Raw genomic sequence first — 25939 nt, forward strand, 5'->3', positions numbered from 1 at the left:
ACATGCCGATGCTCACTGGCTGCAATCAATGCCTGATTTTCTAAAATACACGCAGTCTCATCGCATTGGCAAATTTCAAGTCTTTACATGCCGGAGGGCGCTTTCCTCGTGCTTGCCCCAAATGCAATTCTCAGTGCGCGCTAGTTAGATGGAGTGCGCGGTTTTGAATCAACTTGCCTTTTGAAAGATAATCATATTACCGCTGAGGCAAAAACCTTGCTGGAGAAAATTGAAAAAGAAATTTCCTCCTTTAAGGATCGCACTATTAACTTCAAAGCTAAAAAATTTGAGAAGGATAAAAAAACGTTTAACATCGTAATAGTGTACCCATATTTGAAAGAGGATTTTTACACAAAACCAGATTCCAGGAGGTTTCTGCCAGAGTACCAAGAGTGATCTAAGAGGAGATTTTTAACATTCTCTGACATCATCTTCAGAATCCACAGGAGACTCAGACCGAGGCGAAGGCTCTTCTAATCAAAATCAGCCAAGGAAGTCTTTTTTAGGGGCAGGTCAGCAGAAAACAAGCGAAAGGTACAAACCACAACCATGGGAAATGAGGACACGCCGACAGTATTACAAAGACACAGGCAAATCATCCATCATCAACTTGTCCAATGTGGTGCTAACAAAAAAACAAATTGAGGTATTGGAGCTAGGACTTTCCTTTGTCCCAGGAGTAAAATCAGACTTCACAATAGTGAAAATGGAAGCTATGCAACTGTTTCGAAAAATATGTTTAAAAGCTTTCTTTACATATAAAAGAAGATACCACGACCTGTGAGGCATTAGGATTATGTAATTAATCAACATTTTGCCTATAGCATCCCAAAAGACATTCTTACCTTTGAACACACAGTATTGTCATCACTGAATGTTCTAGAGAAGAAAAAAGTGTATATTAAGAACAATATGTCACTGGAACATAAGAAAGTGATTATGTCCTTGAAGGATAAAAATGAGGCCATTATTAGGCCGGCAGACAAAGATAGGGCTGTAGTCATCTGGGCAAAGGTAACCTATTGACAGGAAGGAAGAAGCCATGTACAAGATCTAAGATGGTACCAATGTATCACGCAGGATCCAATCAAGGAGATCGCGCATGACATTTCAAGGATAGTGACAGAAGGCACAGAAGAAGGGTTCTTGGGACCTAAAGAAGCAGAGTATCTCATTAAGAAATATCCACGAACACCTTTATTATATTTCCTGCCGAAGGTACATAAAGATGCAAAAAAAAAAACAGGCTGACCGATCGTGTCAGGGTGTGACTCCATCTTAGAGCCTCTGTCAAAGTTTGTGGACATGTTTTTGAAGCCATTTGTCCTGGATGTCCAGTCATACCTACGTGACACCATGGATTTTATCAATAAACTTGAAGGGTTTCCCTTTGATCCAAATATACATATTTTGGTCCCTACTGATGTGTCATCACTTTATACCCAAATTCCACAACAAGACATGGAATTTTATTTGGAACAACGTCCGAAACCCCAGCAAGTGCCTACGGAATTTATCCTCAGTCTGGTCTCCCTAGCACTGCAGGAGAACTTTTTCAAATTAAATGAGGATTTCTTCCTACAAATCAAAGGGTCAGCCATGGGCTGTCCCTTTGCGCCAGAAATGGCCATATTTTACATGGATCGGTACGAACATTTATTCATTTACAATAAGAACCAATACTATGATCAAATTGTGCAATGGTACAGATATATCGATGATGTCTGGTGTATATGGAAAGGATCCGAATCATCACTTAAGGAATTCCACATGTGGCCGAACAACCGCAATTCAGTTCAGTTTGGCTTACAGTACGAAGAACCTGCTATTCCTAGATGTTGAGGTGAAAACGGGAAACAACCTTTACAACGCAGCTTTTACAACGCAATGCTATTACAACGCATTTTTTACAACGCAAAAGCTTTTACAACGCATGCATTTACAACGCATGCTTTTATATGGTAAGTACTTTTAGAACGCATATACCATTACAACGCATTTTTTTATTTTTTTTATTTTTTAGAAAAATGATGTAAGAAAAATAATTAATTAATATTTTATTATTTATATTAAAAACTATATTTTAAAAATATGAAAGAGTAATTATTGAGTATAAATTATTTAATAAATAATAAAAATTAAAATATATGAGTAGTATTATAAAAGATTAATACTTGAGTATTTTTTAAATATGAAAGAGTATTTTTAAAGTATAAATAAATAAAAAAATAAAGTATAATAGATGAGTAGTATTATGAGAGATTAATACTTGAGTATTTTTTACTTTCTTATTTAAAATGTAATTAATAATATAAAATATTTAAAAAAAGAAAGAGTAATTTTGGAGTATTTGAAAAATAATTAATTAATAATTTATTATTTATATGAAATACCATATTTAAAAAATATGAAAGAGTAATTATTCAGTTTAAATTATTTAATAAATAAGAAAAATTAAAATATATGAGTAGTATTATAAAAGATTAATACTTGAGTATTTTTGAAATATGATAGAGTATTTTTAAAGTATAAATAAATTAAAAAATAAAGTAAAATAAATGAGTAGTATTATGAGAGATTAATACTAGAGTATTTTTAACTTTCTTATTTAAAATGTAATTAATAATATAAAATATTTAAAAAAAGAAAGAGTACTTTTGGAATATTTTAATTTTAAATAATGTATTGTACAAAAAAAATATAAAGAATTATTTTAATATTTAAAATATTAATAGAGTTATTTAACAATAATTTAACAAGAAAATATAGCAAAATAAAAAATAACTAAGAAAATAGAACTTACTTTAAAAAAATTCCCACGCTTTTGTATTGAAGTCTATGTGATAAATTGTCCTTCATTTATTTTGGCAGCATAAGAAGATACAACCCGCGGAACAAGAAAGGAAGGTGAGAAAAGAGAAGAAAAAGAAAGTTTGAAAGGAAAAAGAAAATAGAGACGAGGTAAGGAACACATTAAGTAAATTTACATATTATTATATAAATTTAACATGTTTAAAAAACTAATTAATAATAAATAACAGTAAACAAATAGGGTATAATAAATATTTCTTTATTAAAAAAAAATAGAAAAAACATTTTTGATTTATTGTTTTTTATTACATAATGTACATATTTTTCAAAAAATAAACATTATTGATTACTATTTTTAAACATATATTTATTGAAATAGTAAATAAAATAGTCCTTTTTTAACATTGATGCACGCGATGACGTCATGACGTGAACGTAAACGTAAGGCGCCATTTTGGAGAGCATCGGAGGAGGAAGCAGCAGGAAGCTGATCTGCGTCCAGGTAGGAAACTTTTTTACATTTATTTATAGATATAAATTTAAAAAAAGATACATATATAGTAAAAAAAGAATAAGGAGAGGTTGCGGAATAACTAATTGATGTTTAAAATGTAAAAAAGCATGTCCACGTTCATGTCATTACTGTATGCCTATGTCGGGTCGCGAAAATGTATTTGTTACAAAACAAAATGTAATTAACTGTAACAGTAATTAAAGTTACAAATAAAAATGTTAATTTCAAAACATCGGAACGATTACAAATAATTTATATCTTCATTTTTAAAAAAAAAAGTTTGCGCATTCATAATTTGTGAAAAAAAATATTGTTAATAATTTGGTGTTTATGCAGCAATGTGCATTTTGGAAAATGGATTGACTTTTGAAAAATTGAATAGGTAGAGATTTTTTGGATTTTATGGGTGGTAGTTAGTTAGGAAGTTTTGCAAAAAAAAAATTCTACCTATTGATCTTTGGAAAGTTGGACAAATATTATGGTGAAGTAGCTTTGGATACATTGGTTGTTTGGAAAAAAATGAAGATTGTGAAAAAAATACAAAAATTAGGAGACCCGACTCGTAATTTTGAAAAAATGTTTGGAAAAGAATTGTATGCCAATTGTAATTAAAGGTTATTTAAATTTGAAGCAAAGCAGGAAAGTAAGTAAAAAACTATTTTTAAAAAGAAAGAATGTTAGCAAGATTTTCCAGGTAGTCTAGAGCCACACACAACGTAAATTGTTGTAATATAGCCAATAGTCTCTCAGACATTTCCTTTGTTTTGACAGTTACTCGTGGGTTTAGACTACCTGCAAGTGTTTGGGCAAGTCTCATTTCTTGAAAACTTTGCTCCTTCTTCAAAGTTTCCAAGAAAGAGTAGAAATTAGGATGAGGTTTGCCAATTGTATGGTTGAAGGAGTTATGCCATCCCTCAATGGCATTATTTGTTTTTGCTTCTCCCTCTAAACAGCTAGTGTAACAGTTCCACCACTCCACATGGAATCGTGGCTTCCTCCTGCAACCCGATCTGCTTAGGTGCCCAATCCATGTGTCCTCGAAATAATTTAGAATGGGTGCCAATTTCTCTTCATTACTTGTATAAAAAACAGATTCTATAATAGCAGTGTAGTACTCGTCCACACTATCGGGAGGAACAAAACAAAGTGCTGTTAATTTTTTTAATTCAAACTGAAGTTTGCTATCTCGACAGTATTCTGCAACTAGGGATGTTTTTTGTAATTTACGCCAAAATGCCTGGGAAAAATGGAAAAAACATCCCTGAATTTGGGTATCCGTGTACGTTTTAGTGATCACATTGATCATGCTCAATTCAAAATCTATTATTATTTTCCTAGGACTTTGAGAAGTTTTACTTTTAATAACTGATAAAAGTTCAGAGTATGTTGCAGAAGTCTTATCAGGTAGCAAACTATATACTAAGGGGATTACATTATTGTTAATTTTTGCATGTATAGTATAAATTTGAGTGAAAGGATGGGGTGTACTTTTAAACGTCCCATCCATCATCCAAATTTCACAATTTTCTAACTTTGCTAGGTTACGTGGGGTACTAAAAATAAGAATTCGTTTCTGAGGGTTTTGGTTATCATGCAGAAGGAATGGTTCATCAGAAAAAGAAATAGAAAGATCATGTGGAATTCTAATATCAGAAAATGTATGTGGTGTAGATAATTGGATGTTACTTGCCTGCTTTTGTCTTTGTATAATTCTTCTCAAATTAGGAATTATAGGCATGTTACTAGCAACATGACTGGGGACATGCTGTGCAACCTCTCTTAAAATGGATCCTGTAGAATCATTGGAGGTGCTTGCAATAGCTTTCATTTCATTAACAGTTTCTCTTATTTCTACCTCCATTGCAGAGGCAGAGTGGTTATGTTCTGTTGTTTTTACAACTAAATTATCAAGTGTAACCGCTCTGCCACTGCAATGGGTAGTGTAGTATTGCACACACCTCCAATGATTTCTAGGAAAACTTAGGTGCCGATCACGATCCGGCAAAAACCGGGTACGAACCGTCGGACGGAGCATATTCTCCGTCCGACGCGTACCCGGTCGTCAAAATATACAAACATGGAATTACGATTCGCACGGGTACACCATTACCGTACGAATCGTAAAAAAGACCGACCGAACAAAAAACACCTACCAATGCGATCCGGGAAAGCGCCGACCTGACGTCGGGACGCACGCAGCCAGCCATTCACGACCCAGGAATCACGATTCGCACCGACGTCACCCCGCACGGTGAATATTTTGCGGCAGCCAAAAACTGCCGGGAAATCAGGACGACGCGAACAAGGACCACCAGTACGCGACGGACAGACGGCGACGCGAACAAGGAGGACCAGTACGTGACGGACACACAGGACGACGCCACCAAGGAGGACCCGTACGCGACAGGACGACGCGATCAAGGAGGACCCGTACGCGACAGGACGACGCGAGCAAGGAGTACCAGTACGCGACGGACAGACATGGACCCGAACCTACGAGTCATCCCTGCCCTCATAGCAGTACACCTCCTCTACAGGTTACGACGCAGACGCCGCAGAAGGTCAGAATAACTAAGGGAGGGGGGAAAGTGGGGTGGGGTGGGGGTGGCACGACCAGGGCAGGCCACAAAACAACCACATGAGTGACACACTACACATGGCCTGGACATACCTGACTCCCATGCCCTGGTCACCACGAGGGGGTGGGGGCGTGTCCTGATAAGCCAGCGACCGCCACAACGGAAGTCCGTCACCACGCGAACCGGCAACACAACCAGACAGGTACGTCCCGTACCCACGCCTGAAGAGCGTGGGTACGAGTCGGACCACGCCCACACACGTCACCCCAACAATGGCGGGACGGATCGCACCCACGTGGCAAAGGCCTGGGTACGGGCCGCACAAACATCACATAGCGTGGGGACGGATATGTACGGACCCTACCCCCACCCCGTATGCAAGGAGCGTACCCCCCATGCCAACAGTGTAAGTACGACTCGAACCCCCACCCACGAATGCAAGGAGCGTACCCCCCTGCCCAACAGTGTAAGTACGACCCGTACCCACACCCGCGGACGTACGGAGCGTACCCCCAGCCCAACAGTGTAAGTACGACCCGTACCCCCACCCGCGGACGCACGGAGCGTACCCCCAGCCCAACAGTGTAAGTACGACCCGTACCCCCACCCGCGGACGCACGGAGCGTACCCCCAGCCCAACAGTGTAAGTACGACCCGTACCCCCACCCGCGGACGCACGGAGCGTACCCCCAGCCCAACAGTGTAAGTACGACCCGTACCCCCACCCGCGGACGCACGGAGCGTACCCCCAGCCCAACAGTGTAAGTACGACCCGTACCCCCACCCGCGGACGTACGGAGCGTACCCCCAGCCCAACAGTGTAAGTACGACCCGTACCCCCACCCGCGGACGCACGGAGCGTACCCCCAGCCCAACAGTGTAAGTACGACCCGTACCCCCACCCGCGGACGTACGGAGCGTACCCCCACCACACCAGTGTCAGTAGACTCGTACCCTCACCTCTAATGCAGTGTGCGTAACCCCACCGTGTATGTGCCAAGCGCACATATCCAGAAATCGGAGGTGTGTGTGCAGAGTCCACCCAGCAGTGCCCTGAGACAGGAGGGGTGGGTGCCCATCACTCCCAGCAGTGCCCAGAGACAGGAGGGGTGTGTGCAGAGTCCTCCCAGCAGTGCCCTGAGACAGGAGGGGTGGGTGCCCATCACTCCCAGCAGTGCCCAGAGACAGGAGGTGTGTGTGCAGAGTCCACCCAGCAGTGCCCTGAGACAGGAGGGGTGGGTGCCCATCACTCCCAGCAGTGCCCAGAGACAGGAAGGGTGTGTGCAGAGTCCTCCCAGCAGTGCCCTGAGACAGGAGGGGTGGGTGTGGAGTCCTCCCAGCAGTGCCCTGAGACAGGAGGGGTGGGTGCAGAGACCTCCCAGCAGTGCCCTGAGACAGGAGGGGTGGGTGGTGAGTCCTCCCAGCAGTGCCCTGAGACAGGAGGGGTGGGTGTGGAGTCCTCCCAGCAGTGCCCTGAGACAGGAGGGGTGGGTGCAGAGACCTCCCAGCAGTGCCCTGAGACAGGAGGGGTGGGTGGTGAGTCCTCCCAGCAGTGCCCAGAGACAGGAGGGGTGTGTGCAGAGTCCTCCCAGCAGTGCCCTGAGACAGGAGGGGTGGGTGGTGAGTCCTCCCAGCAGTGCCCAGAGACAGGAGGGGTGGGTGCAGAGTCCTCCCAGCAGTGTCCAGACCCAGGAGGGGTGGGTGCAGAGTCCTCCCAGCAGTGCCCAGAGACAGGAGGGGTGTGTGCAGAGTCCTCCCAGCAGTGTCCAGACCCAGGAGGGGTGGGTGCAGAGTCCTCCCAGCAGTGCCCAGAGACAGGAGGGGTGTGTGCAGAGTCCTCCCAGCAGTGTCCAGACCCAGGAGGGGTGTGTGCAGAGTCCTCCCAGCAGTGTCCAGACCCAGGAGGGGTGGGTGCAGAGTCCTCCCAGCAGTGTCCAGACCCAGGAGGGGTGTGTGCAGAGTCCTCCCAGCAGTGTCCACACCCAGGAGGGGTGTAACACATGTGTGTGATGCCACAATTACCCACATCCATACTGCCTACAAGGGAACATGTCCCCATGAACTCATGTCAACTGACTCCACACACAAGTACAGTGATCACCAAGGATGCCACGATTGTTGCAGGTGGAGACATGGCCATGCATGCATGGCCAAAGTAGAAGGGCTCCGTCACACACACAGCTCATGTAGACACAGCTCTGCGCTAAACATTGGGAACACCCTGCAGGGAAGAAACTGGGTACACAGAGGAAGGAATACACCCTGGGACAATTGAACCATGCAGTAACTGCTGACATGACCTAAGGAAGTTAGCCAACACCTTGTGATGGCACACAGATCCTAGGGTGGCCCCAAAGAGCAGAACACTACTACAAATCCCACACACCCAAAGCCTTAAACACCACCCAAAACAATGTAGCAGCCCCACCAACACCAATACCACCATAGCAGGAGTGTGATAATGAAAAAAAAAATAAAGCTTTAATCAGCATGAGCACAATGTCCGTGGATCAACGGCAGTTCAAAGTCAACAAAGGCCATAGGGCAGTCAATTATTCCCAGCTGCATGGGGGACACAGTGGGATGTGTGTCCCCTACCTTGCCTGCACAGTCAAATGCCATCGTCTTCCATACTGGTGAGGGCATCAGGGGGGGGGGAAGCAACAGGCACCGCAGGGACATCAGGGCAAAGGGGCGGCGTTGTGGGTGCAGGGATGGAGGACTCAACCACAGGGGGTGTGTCATGGCCAAAGGCGGAGGCCAGGATGGCACTACACACCTTAGCAAGGTCCTCCAGGGAGTCCCCTGCACCCGAAGTGACCTCAGGCCCCAAGGAGGGGGGGGGTTCAGAGGGATGGGTTGCAGCGCCACCGGGGGAGGGTGGAGACAGGGGGGGAGACTCAACCACCCTGACCGAGGACTTCCTTGACCGCTTGCGTGGTGGCGTAACTGTGGGGCTCAGGGACAGAGCGGCCATGAAGGAGTCCTTGGGGGAGATGTGGCCAGGAGAGCTGAGGGGAGGGGATTTGGAGGGAGTGGATTGTGTGGAATGCGGACTCCCGCTCTGGCTGCGTGTCACACATTTGCCCCCCGACCCAGTGGGTGTGCCTATCTCACCCTGTGTGTGCGTGTCAGGAGGAGTGCGGTGGACCTTCCCTGCTGGTGTGGTGCCTGTGTCTGTTGTCGTGGGTGCATGCCGACGTCTGGGTGTACGTGGGACAGGCATGGAAGTGGGAAGTGTGGATGGGGCAGGGGTAGGTGGGGGGAGGTCGCGCTGCAGGAGACCCACTGCTGCAGTCAGTGTGGAGTCTAGGGACCTCAGCAAGTTGCGTTGGTCAGCCTGCAAAGAATGAATGCCCTCCAAGAATGCCTCGATGTTGGTGAGGGTTTTCCCGTGGGAATGGAGGACATTCAGGATCGCAGCCTGACCAACCTGCATTTGCCGCTGGATGTCCATAGACTCAGCATTGGCGGCAGCAGTGGAGACAGGGGCAGGGGGTGCGGTGCCTGGCAGGAAGGAGACATGCGGTGACCGGGCACGCTGGGAAGGGACACGAGCAAGTGGGAGGCGGTTGGTGGGAACTGAGGGGGCGGTGGCAGGTGTTGTTCCACTGTCAGCTGCTGGTGCAGCCTCCGCCAACCCTGAGACATCCTCCTCGGACCTGTCAGCTTCGTAGTCTGATGTGCCAGTCGACAGGTCCTCGGCCACACTATCCTCCGCCTCTGTCCCACTCGATGTGCCAGCCCCGATGTCACGGCTGCCACTGGTGCTCGGTCCCTCCGCCTGGTCCGTGTCCATGTCTCCCTCTGTGTCCCCCGACGATGCTGTGGGCAGGGTGGAGAGACAGAAATTAATCAGACACCTGTACACATCTGTCACATGAGTCCAATCTACATAGTCAACATTGCATAGCCTGAAGAGGCAGATCCCTAACATCTGCAAAACAAGGTACCGATGTAGGGCATGAAACACAGTTGGTTGAGCCACCATGCCACTGAAATACCATGGAGAGCATGAGACAATAGCTGATGACAGGAAACGGAGTCTGACATAGCACCCAGGCCCTGGGGACAATCCTGCACTGCCTCTGCACCACACAGCGTTTGTGAAAATACCTATGACCAGGGACAATATCCATGAACTTGAGACACATGCTGCATAGGTAATGCTGCAAACATGCCCAACATAACTCGGTCACTGCACCTTGCGTGTGTGTCCAGTAACATCACACACTGTCCAGACCCAGCAATTAGGAATCAGGATTTGACACATAGGCATTGCCCGCCCCAAGCAACCCCCACACGATGCTAATTGCTGAGACACAGGTGGCACCAACATCTCATAGTCTGGGTGATAAACACAGTGGCAGGCAAAAGGCAAGATTGGACGCAAAACAGCAAAGGTGCGCCTGTACAAATAATGAGGTACCAGTGCCCATCCTCAGATGAGTATAACAAGACACACAGGCACTGGCAACTGTGAGTATGAAGAGGGACAATCAGGTCAGGCTGCACAGTGGACACCTGTACATAATAGCACGTCTATATACATGGTGACAGGGGACAATGGCACAGAGCACAACCTACGCTGTAGACAGTGAGAGTGTCCACGTTGATGATGACACAAACAACACTGAGGATAAGGTGCCCCAGGGGACAGTATTGGGCACGCAACTACATGCTACTGAATGGCTGAATGGGAATGACTGCTACACACGTCACCATCCCTGCACTATGCGTAGCGCACACTCATGCACATCATGTCACAGGCCACTACATAGGACATGCGCGCTGTAAGGCATGACACATGAGAGACCAACTCCCATGTCTGGAGCCAGCATCAGTGCCAACTGACATGGAACCCACATACAGTGAACTTGACAGTTCACAGGCAAGGTCCCACAACCTGTTACCCACCACCACCACCCATGATGCTACAGTCATTGTTCTCGTGGACAAAGCGCCAGCCTACATTACCTTGTGAAGGAGTGACTACACACAGACCAGGGAACACATTGCAAGGAGGGGAAGGGTGGCAGGGGCGCAGCGCTACACTTGGGCAAACTGGATGGGCACAGCACCTTTAAACCCTGCCAGTGAATTAATGCCACTGTGCCCTTACAAATGCCGGTGACACACAACAAACGCACATGTACCTACCCCCTTCCGCCTGCTGCATCGCCTGTAAGCGCCTCTCCAGGTCTGGAAAGACCACCGGCAGCACACGCCTGTGGAGGTGGGTCAGACGGCGGCGGCCGCGGTTCTTGTGGCTCTCAGGTGAGTCCCCCAGCAGGAGCCGTGCAATCCTCCGCGTCCAGCACCGGATATCCTGCCAGCGTTTCCTCACCTGGGACAGGCTCCGCCTCCGACCATCCACACGCCTCACGGCACTGACGGCGGTCAGCCAGATCTGCTCCTTGGCAGAGGCGCCTACCTGTGAGGAAGTACAAGTGACACCACATCAATACACCAGCCACATGTCACAGAGAGACATATGTGAACATAATAGCTGGTTACTACATGGCATGTAATGCAGCCGACGCATTGCACCTCTGTCATAGGGACATCATCCTCTGGTGAGGGAAAAGGCAGTACGTGCCATAGTGGGTACTCAGGTGGAATGATGGCAATGTCACAATCAATGATCAAGGCTCACACTGTGCATCACACCCACCCCTCCTGTCTCAGGGCACTGCTGGGAGGACTCCACACCCACCCCTCCTGTCTCAGGGCACTGCTGGAAGGACTCCACACCCACCCCTCCTGTCTCAGGGCACTGCTGTGAGTTATAGGCCCCCACCCCTCCTGTCTCAGGGCACTGCTGGGTGGACTCTGCACACACACCTCCTGTCTCAGGGCACTGCTGGGAGGACTCTGCACACACCCCTCCTGTCTCAGGGCACTGCTGGGAGACATCAGGCACCCCCCCCCTGGTACCCCCCCGACAGTACATGGCATGTGTGTCACACCGGGTCACAATGCCTGAAGACACAGTCACAACATAGGGACAGTCTGTGGCAGTGGCCTATGCACTCACCTGATACCCTGGTCGCCCATACAGCATGGGGTACTGTGGGAGGATCACATCCAGCAGAGCCATGTTCTCCTCCAGGGTGAATGGCTGTGTCCTCTCCACAGCCCTTGACATGGTTCCAGGGAATCAGTAGCAGCAGCTTGGTCGACAAATGCAAAGATGTGCAGGCAAGTAATCCCTCATGGGACCTGGCTGCCTTATATGTGGCCTTCTGCCCAGTCTCATGCACAGGAGTACAGAGTGATTGGTCACTCACATTTGCATCCTATGTTTCCACCAATCCCTTCAAACCTAGCAGTCTGTGGGTTCTCTATCGGTTTCATTCTCCTGCATGATGTCAGCCCCACAAACACATTGCAACAAAGTAGAAGAATTCCAACTGACTTCTGCTGTGCACCTTCCAGAACAAAATCGAAATTTGAACCTGGTCGCCATGACAACCAGCATGCATGTAGGCCTTAATACTTGTCCCCTATGTAATTAGGAGAATCACACACAGGTACGGTGCGTTTCCGGGCCCTAGGGCACCCCAAATGCATGGCAACGGCCCGTACATGCATGCCTACGTTCAAAATCACTATGGGTCTGCACGCGTATGCGTACACGTAGTGGTACGGACCGTACAAATGCCTGTACGCTCACTATCACTATGGGTCTGTGTACCCGTAGTGATAGTGAGCGTACATGCGAGTGTACGGTCCGTACCACTACGTGTACGCATACGCGTGCAGACCCATAGTGATAGTGAGCGTAGATGCGAGTGTACGGTCCGTACCACTACGTGTACGCATACGCGTGCAGAACCATAGTGATAGTGAGCGTAGATGCGAGTGTACGGTCCGTACCACAACGAGTACGCATACGCGTGCAGACCCATAGTGAGAGGGCCGTACACTCGCATGTACGCTCACTATCACTATGGTTCTGCACGCGTATGCGTACTCGTTGTGATACGGACCGTACAAATGCGTGTACGCTCACTATCACTATGGTTCTGCACGCGTATGCGTACTCGTTGTGGTACGGACCGTACAAATGCCTGTACGCTCACTATCACTATGGGTCTGCACGCGTATGCGTACTCGTTGTGGTACGGACCGTACAAATGCGTGTACGCTCACTATCACTATGGTTCTGCATGCGTATGCGTACTCGTTGTGGTACGGACCGTACAAATGCCTGTACGCTCACTATCACTATGGGTCTGCACGCGTATGCGTACTCGTTGTGGTACGGACCGTACAAATGCCTGTACGCTCACTATCACTATGGGTCTGTGTACCCGTAGTGATAGTGAGCGTACATGCGAGTGTACGGTCCGTACCACTACGTGTACGCATACGCGTGCAGACCCATAGTGATAGTGAGCGTAGATGCGAGTGTACGGTCCGTAACACTACGTGTACGCATACGCGTGCAGAACCATAGTGATAGTGAGCGTAGATGCGAGTGTACGGTCCGTACCACAACGAGTACGCATACGCGTGCAGACCCATAGTGAGAGGGCCGTACACTCGCATGTACGCTCACTATCACTATGGGTCTGCACGCGTATGCGTACTCGTTGTGGTACGGACCGTACAAATGCCTGTACGCTCGCCATCACGATGGGTACACATACGGCAGCACTCCCACAGTGATTGGGGAACATACACAGGCCCTCTTAGCAGCAGTACGCCGGTTTGTACACATCACTGTGGTGATAGTCGACACACAGGTAGGAATAGGGCGGACATACTTGTCCATGGATGGACATACTTGTCCAGGAATGGACATCAAGGCATCGTCTGTGCATTACTACATGTGTGGGGCACAGGTGTGACAGGCTGTGATGTGGAACATGCCTCCTGAGTGGAGGAGGCACCAGATGTATGATGAGATGTGTACAGGTGTACTGTGTGAGGGTGCAATGTGTGCCAGGCATGCCCTTGACTCCTTTGACATGTGTGCATGTCGTACTGCGCACTTGGGGTGAGCGTCACTGGCATGGCACGGACACCAACACACGGAAGTGTCCCATGATGGCCGGTACAGGGGTCATGAAACCTGACTTGTCACTACCCACAGTGCACAATGTGACTATGTCATTTATGTGTCCGGGATTTACATCAGGTTGATGTTGTAGCACCCTCAAAAGCTGCAGCCGTTGCAGCAACCAACATGTGTCTGTGTGTAGATTATCATTGCACACTGTTCCGCACACCATGCCACATGTGGTATCTGATGTGAGGTGCACATGTATGCATGGGACACGGAGTAGCGTGACAAGGCCATGTCAGCATCCTCACAAGGAATGTGTGGTGAGTCATGACATGTGCACCTTTTGGCAAGGTGTGTGGGCAGGCCTAGTGTAATGTCATGTGACCTGTGGCTCCGGTGTTCCGCTACCAGTCTCTACAATCGGCATCCTACTTCTGCTGATGTGTGGGTGTATGTCACTTCTGTCTTGCGTCGGGCTGTTCACTTGCACTGGGACACAGCTATTCCCATGGCGTGGCATGGGGAGGTTCTCAATCACCGTGTGTGGCTTGGTCTTGGAAGGAGTGTCACCTTGCATCCATACGTGTCCTGGGCATGTAGCACATGCCTGACTCCCTATGTGGCATGTGTGTATTGGCAGATTTACATGTGCTCAGTAGACATGCGTTGTTCTCGTAGTGCACTCACTCTTCCTTGTCACTTCCAAATTACTGCAGAGCGCCTCCTGTTGCCCGAAGAATTCCAGACTTGGCCACCATGCAGGAGAATGACAGGATCCGGCTCTACCGCTTCACCCAACCGTTGATTCTGGAGCTGACGGCGAGACTGGCACCACACCTGCAACCGCAGCACAGGTATCCTACGGCACTGACACCCCAGCTGAAGGTAATGGCTGCCCTACATTTCCTTGCCACGGGTACCTTCCAATATACCATAGCTCATGTTGGTGGCATGTCCCAGAGCATGTTCAGCGGTGTGCTGCATGATTTCTTGGAGGCCATGTTGATTCACCTGGATGACTTCATCAAGTTCCCAACCCCTGAACAGATGACTGAGGTCAAACGTGGTTTCTATGCCCTGGGAGGGATGCCCCATGTCATTGGGTCCATAGATGGGACACATGTAGGTTTGGTACCACCACACGCACGGGAGGTGGCATACCGCAATCGGAAGCACTACCACTCCATCAATGCCCTTGTGGTGTGTCTGTCCAACATGGTGATTTCACATGTCTGTGCTCGTTTTCCAGGATCAGCACACGATGCCTACATCATGAGGCGTAGCGGGATGCCTGATATGATGATGCAGCTGCGCAACGAACGTGCATGTGTTGTTGGTGGGTACAGTCTGTCTGTCCTGTATTCTGTTTGGCCGAGCAGCACTACCGCTTCGCCTGTTCTAACGATATCCATGTGCTTTCCATTTAGGGGACGCTGGCTATCCCAACATGCCTTGGCTGCTGACACCTCTCCGCAACCCCATCACGCCGGCCCAGCTCCGCTACAACACCGCCCATGGCCGGACAAGGCGAGTGATAGAGAGGACGTTTGGCATGCTGAAGAGCCGATTCCGGTGCCTCCACAAGACCGGCGGCGCACTCCCATATGCCCCGGCGAAGGTCTGCAAGATCTTCATGGTCTGCTGCATGCTGCACAACATGGCAGTTGAAAGAGCTGTGCCCCTCATCCTGGATCAAGATGACGAGGACCATCCACCCGTGGAGGACGAAGGGCTTGGCAATGGGGCTAGTGATGTGGAGGATGTGGAGCCGCAAGAGGACATCCGGACTCGGCTCATACGCGACTTCTTTGCTTAGTGGTGAGTACCAGGGTCTGAGTGTGCACGCATTGGTCCCCGTGTGGCATGCGTTGTGATGTGTGTCTCCACCTGCATGTATGGCACGTGGGTCAGAGGTGTGTGTGGGTGTGTCACTGGAGTGATGGTGGCAGTGATGGTAGTATTTCCCCAGACATAATTGTGACCTAGCATGTTGTCATACATACATGTGTCGAGTACATGCACATGCAAGTGGCTGTGCTTCTTGTGGCTGACTTCTTGTGTGTCTCTCTTCCCCAGGTACCTGCGCATGCCGTTTGCTGGTTGCATTGTTGTGGCACTGCTATTCCTCATGGACATGGCATCGTGGGCTGACTCAGCGTTACAGGCACGGACACGTTTGGAAGTCTCCATGGGGTAAGGGATGCATCTGGGGTGTATTGGGTGTGGCAGTTGTTCACGATGTGTGCACACTGCCCCGGTCGGGGTTTGGGTCCTCTGCAGACATGTGGCATCCCCATGGGACACGACATGCAGCTGGGTACACCTGAATAGATGGGCTGCCTGGTTGTCAGTCATCAGTGATGGGATGGTGGATTGTGATGAAGGCATCAATGTGTGTGACACTGCCCTCGGACACATACGGTTAACATTGTCTTGACATGGCGTGGGACTTCCACATCAGCGGATGTATGGTGTATGGCAGGCTCTCCGTGAGCAGCTGTGGGTATTTAGCTATTATCCGACACTTGTGTGCCAGTTCCATGGCTATCACGCATTTGTGCTGCAGAAGGGGGGTGCCAGTGTTGGAGCCACATGTTACTCCACATGATGTGTTCATGTGTACTTCAAGTTGCCTCTGCAATCCCAAACACATGACTATTAAAGGTGTCCCTATGCCTCCAAGGTGCCTCTTCTCAGTCAATGCTGGTGTGTTGGCACGGTGCATCCTGCATGTCTGGCATGGTATTCCCTGATTGTGGCTATGTGTCAATGTGTCGAGTGGCAAGATGCAAGCTGTGTGTGTGTGCTGAGACTGTGTAATGGGCATGATGTCCATGACTGTGTGGGTATTGTGACATGTGCCATCCCCATGCATCCAACGTTGTCCATGACCCCATTCTCTGCATCCACCGGACTCAAGCTTGCAGGACATGGTTCTGCCACCTGTCTACACGTACCTGGGTGCCCCCCAGGACACGGGCCAGGATCCCTGACCTCTGCGCATGACTGTTGCTGTACTCAATGTGTCTGTCAGCACGGTTGTTCGGCCACCCCCTCAGCTGGTTCTGACCATCACGGGTGTGTATGGTGCTCCATGTCTGTCTTGCCTAGAAAACTGTGACCCATGTGTCCTGTGCCAGACTCAGGCCCCAGGGTGTGGATGGTTGAAGTGAACAGATGACTCAGGCATGTTTAGACTGTACAAGACACATGTTAGGTAATAATGCTACCAGCAGGCATCTACTCTTAATAGTGTGATTTATTATTGGGGGGGGGGGCCAAGTGAGGGCCTTTCCGGGATTAGGGAATCCAAAGTTCAGTAGGGGAGTTGGTGTCCTTGCCATTGGAAATCCTCAGAGTCCATGCCACAGTCTTTGTCAACATTGGTCAGCCAGTGACCAGCAGGGCCATGTGGCAGAGAATGTCTCTTGATGCTGTGATGCTGTTGCTCCAGTGGGCCAGGTGCCAGGCCAGGTGTCCTGGGAGATGGTGATGTAGCAGCCACCCTCACGGTCCTTTCCGTGGACGACCCGGCTTCCTGCGGGGAACCTCAGCAGCAGGCCGTGACGACGTCTGGGATGCTCCGTCGGATGTTTCCTCCTCCTCCTCATGATCCCTCCCTGTGGGTGGTGATGTTCTCCGCCTTCTGGCACAGGGAGGGTCGGCCATGGTGTCGGCCATCCGACGGAGTTCAGCGTGAATCCCCTGGGACGCCGTCACTTGCTCAGCCTGTCTGTCCTCCATCCTCCGTTGGTGTAGCTGTAGACAGGCTATTAGCTCCGCATGTTGCTGGGCCTGCTGGACCTTGATCCCCTCGAGGACGGACACAACCTGGGCCATGCCCGTGGTGTCCTGCCGGTATGAGTCCAGGATGTTACGGACATGGGAAAATACCGGATCCCCAGCCAACTGGTCAGGCTCGCGCCTCCGCCGCTCTCCACTCCCACCACCCCTGCCCACTTGCGTCTGGCCTGCCCTTGTGGGCACATCGGGTCTCCGGGACCCCTGAGGGGTGGCATTGGCGTTGTCGCCTGCCTCCTCCTGGGTGCCCGGGACACCGTGTCCCTCCTGGCGAGCCTGGCTGCATTGTGGTGTTGGGGCAGGGATCCTGGGTGTCTCCTGGGATGTGGCAGGAGTGGGGGTGGTGGTTGGCACGGTTGTACCTGACGCAGGTGCTGCAGGTGGTTGGACACCAGAGGGGCCAGGTCGGTCGGGGTCGTCCGCAGAGTGGTGAGAGTGGTCGCTGCCGGTGGGATCGGTCTCCTGCAGATCCGGGTCCTGTGAGTGTTCCCCCCCAGTGTTGGGGGGTGCAGCACGGCGTTGACCTGTGTGTGAGAGAGACAATGTTACTTTTGATCCATGCAACATCCATGTTGCATCCGTTACAAAGTTGGCACATTTCCTCTTGGAATTAGGATCTGTCTTGCATTCCACTCACAGTGCACTTGTGCATGTGTGTGTCCCTTGGGCACCAATTTGGCCCCTTTAACTATGTGTGGCACAGTCTTACTTGCTGCGTCAAGTGTGACTGCAGTCAGCAGTGGAGTGTGCATGTGTGCCGAGCTATGCGTTTGCGCCTTCCTTGTAGCACTGTACATGTGCACATGGAGTGGATCCACACACTCATATGATGCAGGTGGCTGTCCTTGTGCTCGTGTACAGGTTGTAACATGGCCCTGCGTTTTGCCATGATGAAGAGGGGGGGTTCTGGCACTGGGCACCCTTGTCTACATGCACGCAGTCCACCTGCTGACGAGCAGACATTCCCACACACCAAAGGACTGATTTGCTCTCCCTGTGTCTCCCTCCTTCTCTGTCCCCCTCTCCCTCCCTCTCTGTCCCCCTCTCCCTCCCTCTGTGTCCCCCTCTCCCTCCCTCTGTGTCCCCCTCTCCCTCCCTCTGTGTCCCCCTCTCCCTCCCTCTGTGTGTCAGCCTCCTCCCTCTGTCCATCTTCCTGTGTCTCCCTCCCTCTGTGTCCCCCTCTCCCTCCCTCTGTGTGTCAGCCTCCTCCCTCTGTCCATCTTCCTGTGTCTCCCTCCCTCTCTGTCCCCCTCTCCCTCCCTCTCTGTCCCCCTCTCCCTCCCTCTCTGTCCCCCTCTCCCTCCCTCTGTGTGTCAGCCTCCTCCCTCTGTCCATCTTCCTGTGTCCCCCTCCCTCTCTGTCCCCCTCTCCCTCCCTCTGTGTCCCCCTCTCCCTCCCTCTGTGTGTCAGCCTCCTCCCTCTGTCCATCTTCCTGTGTCTCCCTCCCTCTCAGTCCCCCTCTCCCTCCCTCTGTGTCCCCCTCTCCCTCCCTCTGTGTCCCCCTCTCCCTCCCTCTGTGTCCCCCTCTCCCTCCCTCTGTGTGTCAGCCTCCTCCCTCTGTCCATCTTCCTGTGTCTCCCTCCCTCTGTGTCCCCCTCTCCCTCCCTCTGTGTGTCAGCCTCCTCCCTCTGTCCATCTTCCTGTGTCTCCCTCCCTCTCAGTCCCCCTCTCCCTCCCTCTGTGTCCCCCTCTCCCTCCCTCTGTGTGTCAGCCTCCTCCCTCTGTCCATCTTCCTGTGTCTCCCTCCCTCTCAGTCCCCCTCTCCCTCCCTCTGTGTCCCCCTCTCCCTCCCTCCGTGTGTCACCCTCTGTCACCTTGGCCCAGCTTCCTGGGCACACACTGTTAGCAGATCTTTGAGTGGCCCTTGGCCTGTTGATGTGAGTTTGTTTCTGATCTCCAGGCACCCATTTTGTCTGCTGTGTGTCTGTGCGCTGCTGCTGTGGTGGTTTGTGCTGCCACTCTTTCACACTGTTGGCTGTTCATTAGCTGCTGGCATGTGCAAAACGGTGCCTTCACCCCCATGTGTTGATGCAAGGCATCCGCCATTTGCTGGCAAGTCATTCCTGTGTTGGGACACAGTGTTTGTCTGGCTGTGACCTAGGCCATATGGGCAGAGGGCATTGTTGTCTGCTTTGGAGTCGCACTATGTGATTCTTGGTGCCCACACTCCCGCCATCCGGGTTACCGTGTCATGTGTTGTTGTCTTCTGTGGCCTGTGACTTGACATTGTCCAGCTGGGTGCATGGGGCATGGTGGCAGCAGTGGCATGTGCCTGCTCATGGAGTGTGGTTGAGTAATGCGATGGCTTGTGGTGGTTGCGTGCCTGTTAGTAATTTTGTTTGTGGTTGCAGTTCCCCCCATGTGAGGTGCGTTGTTTGTGTACTCACCCGGGTCTCGGAGTCCTTCTACTCCTTCAACTGCCTCCACCGGCAGTATGGCCATCACCCTCTCCTCCCAGGGATGGTACTGTACGGGTCTGCGGGAGGGCCCTCCTCCGGTGGCGTTGGCCTGGTCGTGTTCCTCCTGTCTCTTGGCTCTGACCCTCCTCCGCAGATCGTACCACCTGTTCTGGCAATCCTGCTTGGTCCTCCTGGTGTCCGCAACAGCATTCACAGCATCGACGATGGTCTGCCACATGGCTGTTTTGGCTGCCTGGCTGGTGCTTCTGACCAATGTTCCAAAGATCTGTGGCTCGACTCTGAGGATTTGATCAACAAGGACCTCCAACTCTCGGTGACTGAACTTTGGATTCTTGGTAGTGGGCATGGTGAGGGGTGTGGGTGGGGATGGTGTAGGTGTGGGGGGTGTGTGGATGTTGGGGGGGGTGTGGATGGTTGTGTGTGTGTGTGAATGTGATGAGAGGGTGTTTGTGAGGGTGGTCGTGTGAAGGTGTGCAAGTGTAAGATGTGGTGTCGCTTGTAGTCTGGTTCTGTGGTGTCTGGCAGCAGTGGGTCTGTTGCAAAGGCTCATGGTTTGTGTGTGTGGGCCCTTTTTATTGGTCCATGGGTGGGTGTGGCAGTGTTTGAATTTTGGGTGGGTGTGTTATAAGGAGTGGTGGTGTATTGGGCCTCTGTTTGTTTTTGACAGTTGCAGGTCAGTGATTGTGTTATTTTAGTGGTTGTTGGCCATGTTTAGTGGCTGTGTGCCTTTCGAATGGTGTATTGTTGAGTTGTTTTGTTTTGTCCTTGTTGTGTACGTGCGTTTTGAGCGTGTGTACGGTGTGTACATGGGCCATTTGGTTGTACGATTTGGTCCTTGTGTGTGGCTTTGTACGACTCGTACATGCGGTTGTGATGTTGGGGCATGGGGTGCGCTCCGTACTTAGGAGGTTGTGTTGGGGGTGCGCCAGGAACGTACTGGGGTGGGGGTACGACTGGAACGTACTGGGGTGTACATAGACGGTGGTACGACACGTACAGGGGTGGGGGGGTGTACATAGACGGTGGTACGACACGTACTGGGGTGGGGGTACGACTGGAACGTACTGGGGTGTACATGGACGGTGGTACGACACGTACAGGGGTGGGGGGGTGTACATTGACGGTGGTACGACACGTACAGGGGTGGGGGGGTGTACATAGACGGTGGTACGACACGTACAGGGGTGGGGGGGTGTACATTGACGGTGGTACGACACGTACAGGGGTGGGGGGGTGTACATAGACGGTGGTACGACACGTACAGGGGTGGGGGGGTTTACATTGACGGTGGTACGACACGTACAGGGGTGGGGGGGTGTACATTGACGGTGGTACGACACGTACAGGGGTGGGGGGGTGTACATTGACGGTGGTACGACACGTACTGGGGTGGGGGTACGACTGGAACGTACTGGGGTGTACATGGACGGTGGTACGACACGTACAGGGGTGGGGGGGTGTACATTGACGGTGGTACGACACGTACTGGGGTGGGGGTACGACTGGAACGTACTGGGGTGTACATGGACGGTGGTACGACACGTACAGGGGTGGGGGGGTGTACATTGACGGTGGTACGACACGTACAGGGGTGGGGGGGTGTACATTGACGGTGGTACGACACGTACTGGGGTGGGGGTACGACTGGAACGTACTGGGGTGTAGGTAGACGGGGCTGTGACACGTACTGGGGTGGGGGTGTGGCTCGAACGTACTGGGGTGTAGGTACACGGGGGGTACGACACGTACTGGGGTGGGGGTGCGACTGGAACGTACTGGGGTGTACATAGACGGTGGTACGACACGTACAGGGGTGGGGGGGTTTACATTGACGGTGGTACGACACGTACTGGGGTGGGGGTACGACTGGAACGTACTGGGGTGTACATAGACGGGTGGGGGTATACATATACGGGGGGTACGTGTCGGACGTACGGGGGCTGGGGGGAGTGTTGGGCGCGTATGCGGGCACATGTCTCCATGGTTGCTATTGGTGTTCGGTGCGGACGGTGTTTTTTCCATACGGTTGTAGGCTCGGACGCACGGGATGGATCGTGATTCCTCGGTCGGACTTGGATTTTTACGTTTGTAAGGTAAATCGTCCGAGGACGTGTCGGACACATTTTCCGACCCGAGGACGTGTGGGGAATGATTCCCGGTGCGGGTCGTATGGACTTTTTACCATGCGAATCGTGATTGCCAGTTCGTACGGCATTTGTACGATTCGTACGGTAAAAAGACCCGATACGAGTCGCACGGGGGAATTTTTTACCGGATCGTGATCGGCACCTTATTCTTTCCTTACTATATATGTATCCTGCATGGTTCAATAAATGTTTCCCTTTCCTCGATTTTAGATATTTAGCTGCTTCAAGAGTTGACATTTTCTGTGAAGAGAAGAGAAAAAAAAATTAGGATGTAAAAGTAAATACACTTGCTCTAATGTTACCCCTACACCATCCAACACTTTCCCTATGATGCACCTTCCTGGAGTTAGAATAGTAAATTTAACCCCTACACTATCCAACACTTTCCCTACTGATGCACCTTCCTGGAGTTAGAATAGTAAATTTTACCCCTACACCATCCAACACTTTCCCTACTGATGCACCTTCCTGGAGTTAGAATAGTAAATTTTACCCCTACACCATCCAACACTTTCCCTACTGATGCACCTTCCTGGAGTTAGAATAGTAAGTCTTACCCCTACACCATCCAACACTTTCCCTACTGCTGCACCTTCCTGGAGTTAGAATAGTTAATTTATACCCCTACACCATCCAACACTTTCCCTACTGCTGCACCTTCCTGGAGTTAGAATAGTTAATTTATACCCCTACACCATCCAACACTTTCCCTACTGCTGCACCTTCCTGGAGTTAGAATAGTAAATTTTACCCCTACACCATCCAACACTTTCCCTACTGCTGCACCTTCCTGGAGTTAGAATAGTAAATTTAAACCCTACACCATCCAACACTTTCCCTACTGATGCACCTTCCTGGAGTTAGAATAGTAAGTCTTACCCCTACACCATCCAACACTTTCCCTACTGCTGCACCTTCCTGGAGTTAGAATAGTAAATTTTACCCCTACACCATCCAATACTTTCCCTACTGCTGCACCTTCCTGGAGTTAGAATAGTAAATTTTACCCCTACACCATCCAACACTTTCCCTACTGCTGCACCTTCCTGGAGTTAGAATAGTAAATTTATACCCCTACACCATCCAACACTTTCCCTACTGCTGCACCTTTCTGGAGTTAGAATAGTACATTTTACCCCTACACCATCCAACACTTTCCCTACTGCTGCACCTTCCTGGAGTTAGAATAGTAAATTGTACCCCTACACCATCCAACACTTTCCCTACTGATGCACCTTCCTGGAGTTAGAATAGTAAATTTTACCCCTACACCATCCAACACTTTCCCTACTGCTGCACCTTCCTGGAGTTAGAATAGTTAATTTATACCCCTACACCATCCAACACTTTCCCTACTGCTGCACCTTTCTGGAGTTAGAATAGTAATATTTATTACAACTACAACTCATATTTTCTGCATTGTGGAATATTACTTAAATTAATTAAAAAAAAGGTTTGACTATTATAATGTTGGAATTATAACAGTGTTCGTTTAAAATACCTTTTGTTTTTGGTGTTTCTTTCTTGGCGTGGCTTCTGCTGTGGTTTTGGCCTGCTGGCTGGAGTTTTTGCTTATTTGTTTTTCAGTTTTTAACCACAAAGTTGCAAACAATTGTCTGGGAAAATGAAATTAAAAAAAAAGAATAAGTTAAAAACTTTGACAACGTTGGTGACAAATGCAAATTTTGTAAAAATGTTTGTAATGATGACATTTTATTTAAGTATAACTACATAACATGCTGCACCACACTTGAGTTAAATAAATATTTTGTACCCCTCAACATAATACACTTTCAATAATGCTGCACCATCATGATCTTAGAGTAGTAATGGATACCCCTACACCATCCCTCATTTTCCGTACTGCTGCACCTTCCTGGAGTTAGATTAGTAATTGTTACCCCTACACCATCCCACACTTACTTTTATGCTGCACCTTCCTGGACTAAGAATAGTAAATTATACCCCTACACCATCCAACACTTTCCCTACTGCTGCACCTTCCTGGAGTTAGAATAGTAAATTTTACCCATACACCATCACACACTTTCCCTACTGCTGCACCTTCCTAGAGTTAGAATAGTAATCATTACTCCTACACCATCCCACACTTTCCCTACTGCTGCACCTTCTTCGAGTTAGAATGGTAATATTTATTACAACTACAACTCATATTTTCTGCATTGTGGAATTTTACTTAAATTAATAAATGAAAGCTTTGAATATTATAATGTTGGTATTATAACAGTGTTAGTTTAAAATACCTTTTGTTTTTGGTGTTTCTTTCTTAGTGTGGCTTCTGCTGTGGTTTTGGCCTGCTGGCTGGAGATTTGAGTTATTTGTTTTTCAGATTTTTACAACAAAGTTGCAAACAATTGTCTGTGAAAGTGAAATTAAAAAATAATAATAAATTAAAAACTTTGACAACGTGGGTGACAAATGCAAATTTTGTAATATTGTTTGTAAGGATGACATTTTATTTAAGAATAACTACATAACATATCAAACTTTTCCTGGTGCTGCACCACACTTGAGTTAAATAAATAATTTGAACCCCTCAACATAATACACTTTCAATACAGCTGCACCATCATGATCTTAGAGTAGTAATGGATACCCCTACACCATCCCTCACTTTCCCTACTGCTGCACCTTCCTGGAGTAACAATAGTAATTGTTACCCCTACACCATTCCACACTTTCCCTACTGCTGCACCTAACTGCAGTAACATTAGTAATTGTTACCCCTGCACCTTCCCACACTTTCCTTTATCATGCACCTTCAATGTGTTAAAAAATTATTTTTTACCCCTACACCATCCAACACTTTTGCTAATGGTTAAATTAACGTTTTAAATAAAAATAAAAATAAAAAAAATAATAAATAATTTACCTTCACAATAACAAAGGTGAGTCGAGTCGGTTCAGGAGAAGAAAAATCAGGCAAACGATATGTTGCTTTTGATAGAAAATCAAATTTCTGTTTTTGAAAAAAAAATAAGATGTATTAAGTTTGTATATATTAAAGTTACTTCAGAGAAAAAAATGGTTAGAGTACATTTTATAAATTATTAAAATTAATTTTAATGCACTGTTTGGATGGAAATAAAACATGATTTGGGACAAAACATGGTGTTAAAATATAATAGTGACTTACTAGTAGTAGGAAAGAAAGAATGCTTCTCCAAAGGATTGCAGTGTTCTCTCAGTCGAGGTCACAGTCTAGGTGTCAGAGGGTCAGGTTTTTGCGTCTGGTCTCTCTGGTAGTTGATAATCAACTGATTGCAAAATGGTGTCTTGCTGGTATTTATAAGTTTTAGTCAGTGTCACTATTAATTTTTTTTAAAACAGCGTTCGTTGTGTTTTTTATTATACTTTTATTTGCTGTGGAAAATTATAATTTAAAAAAGCATTAAAAGATGTGTTGTTTTCATTTATTTACTCCGTTTTGGCATCCATTTTGGAACATGTCTTTTGCTATTGTTTTCATAGAAAGTGTTGTAGGACAAGTTTTAGAAGTGAGAAGTGAGATGGATAAAATGGTGACTATGTGTATGTGTTTTCTGTTCAAATCCGTTTACATATTTTCTGATATAATCATGATTTGCATGTATATGAACTGTTGTTTAATTATTCGTTATTTGTGTAAAACT

Source organism: Triturus cristatus, chromosome 4_2, assembly GCF_964204655.1.
Source record: "Triturus cristatus chromosome 4_2, aTriCri1.1, whole genome shotgun sequence".
In the NCBI taxonomy this organism is placed as follows: Eukaryota; Metazoa; Chordata; class Amphibia; order Caudata; family Salamandridae; genus Triturus; species Triturus cristatus.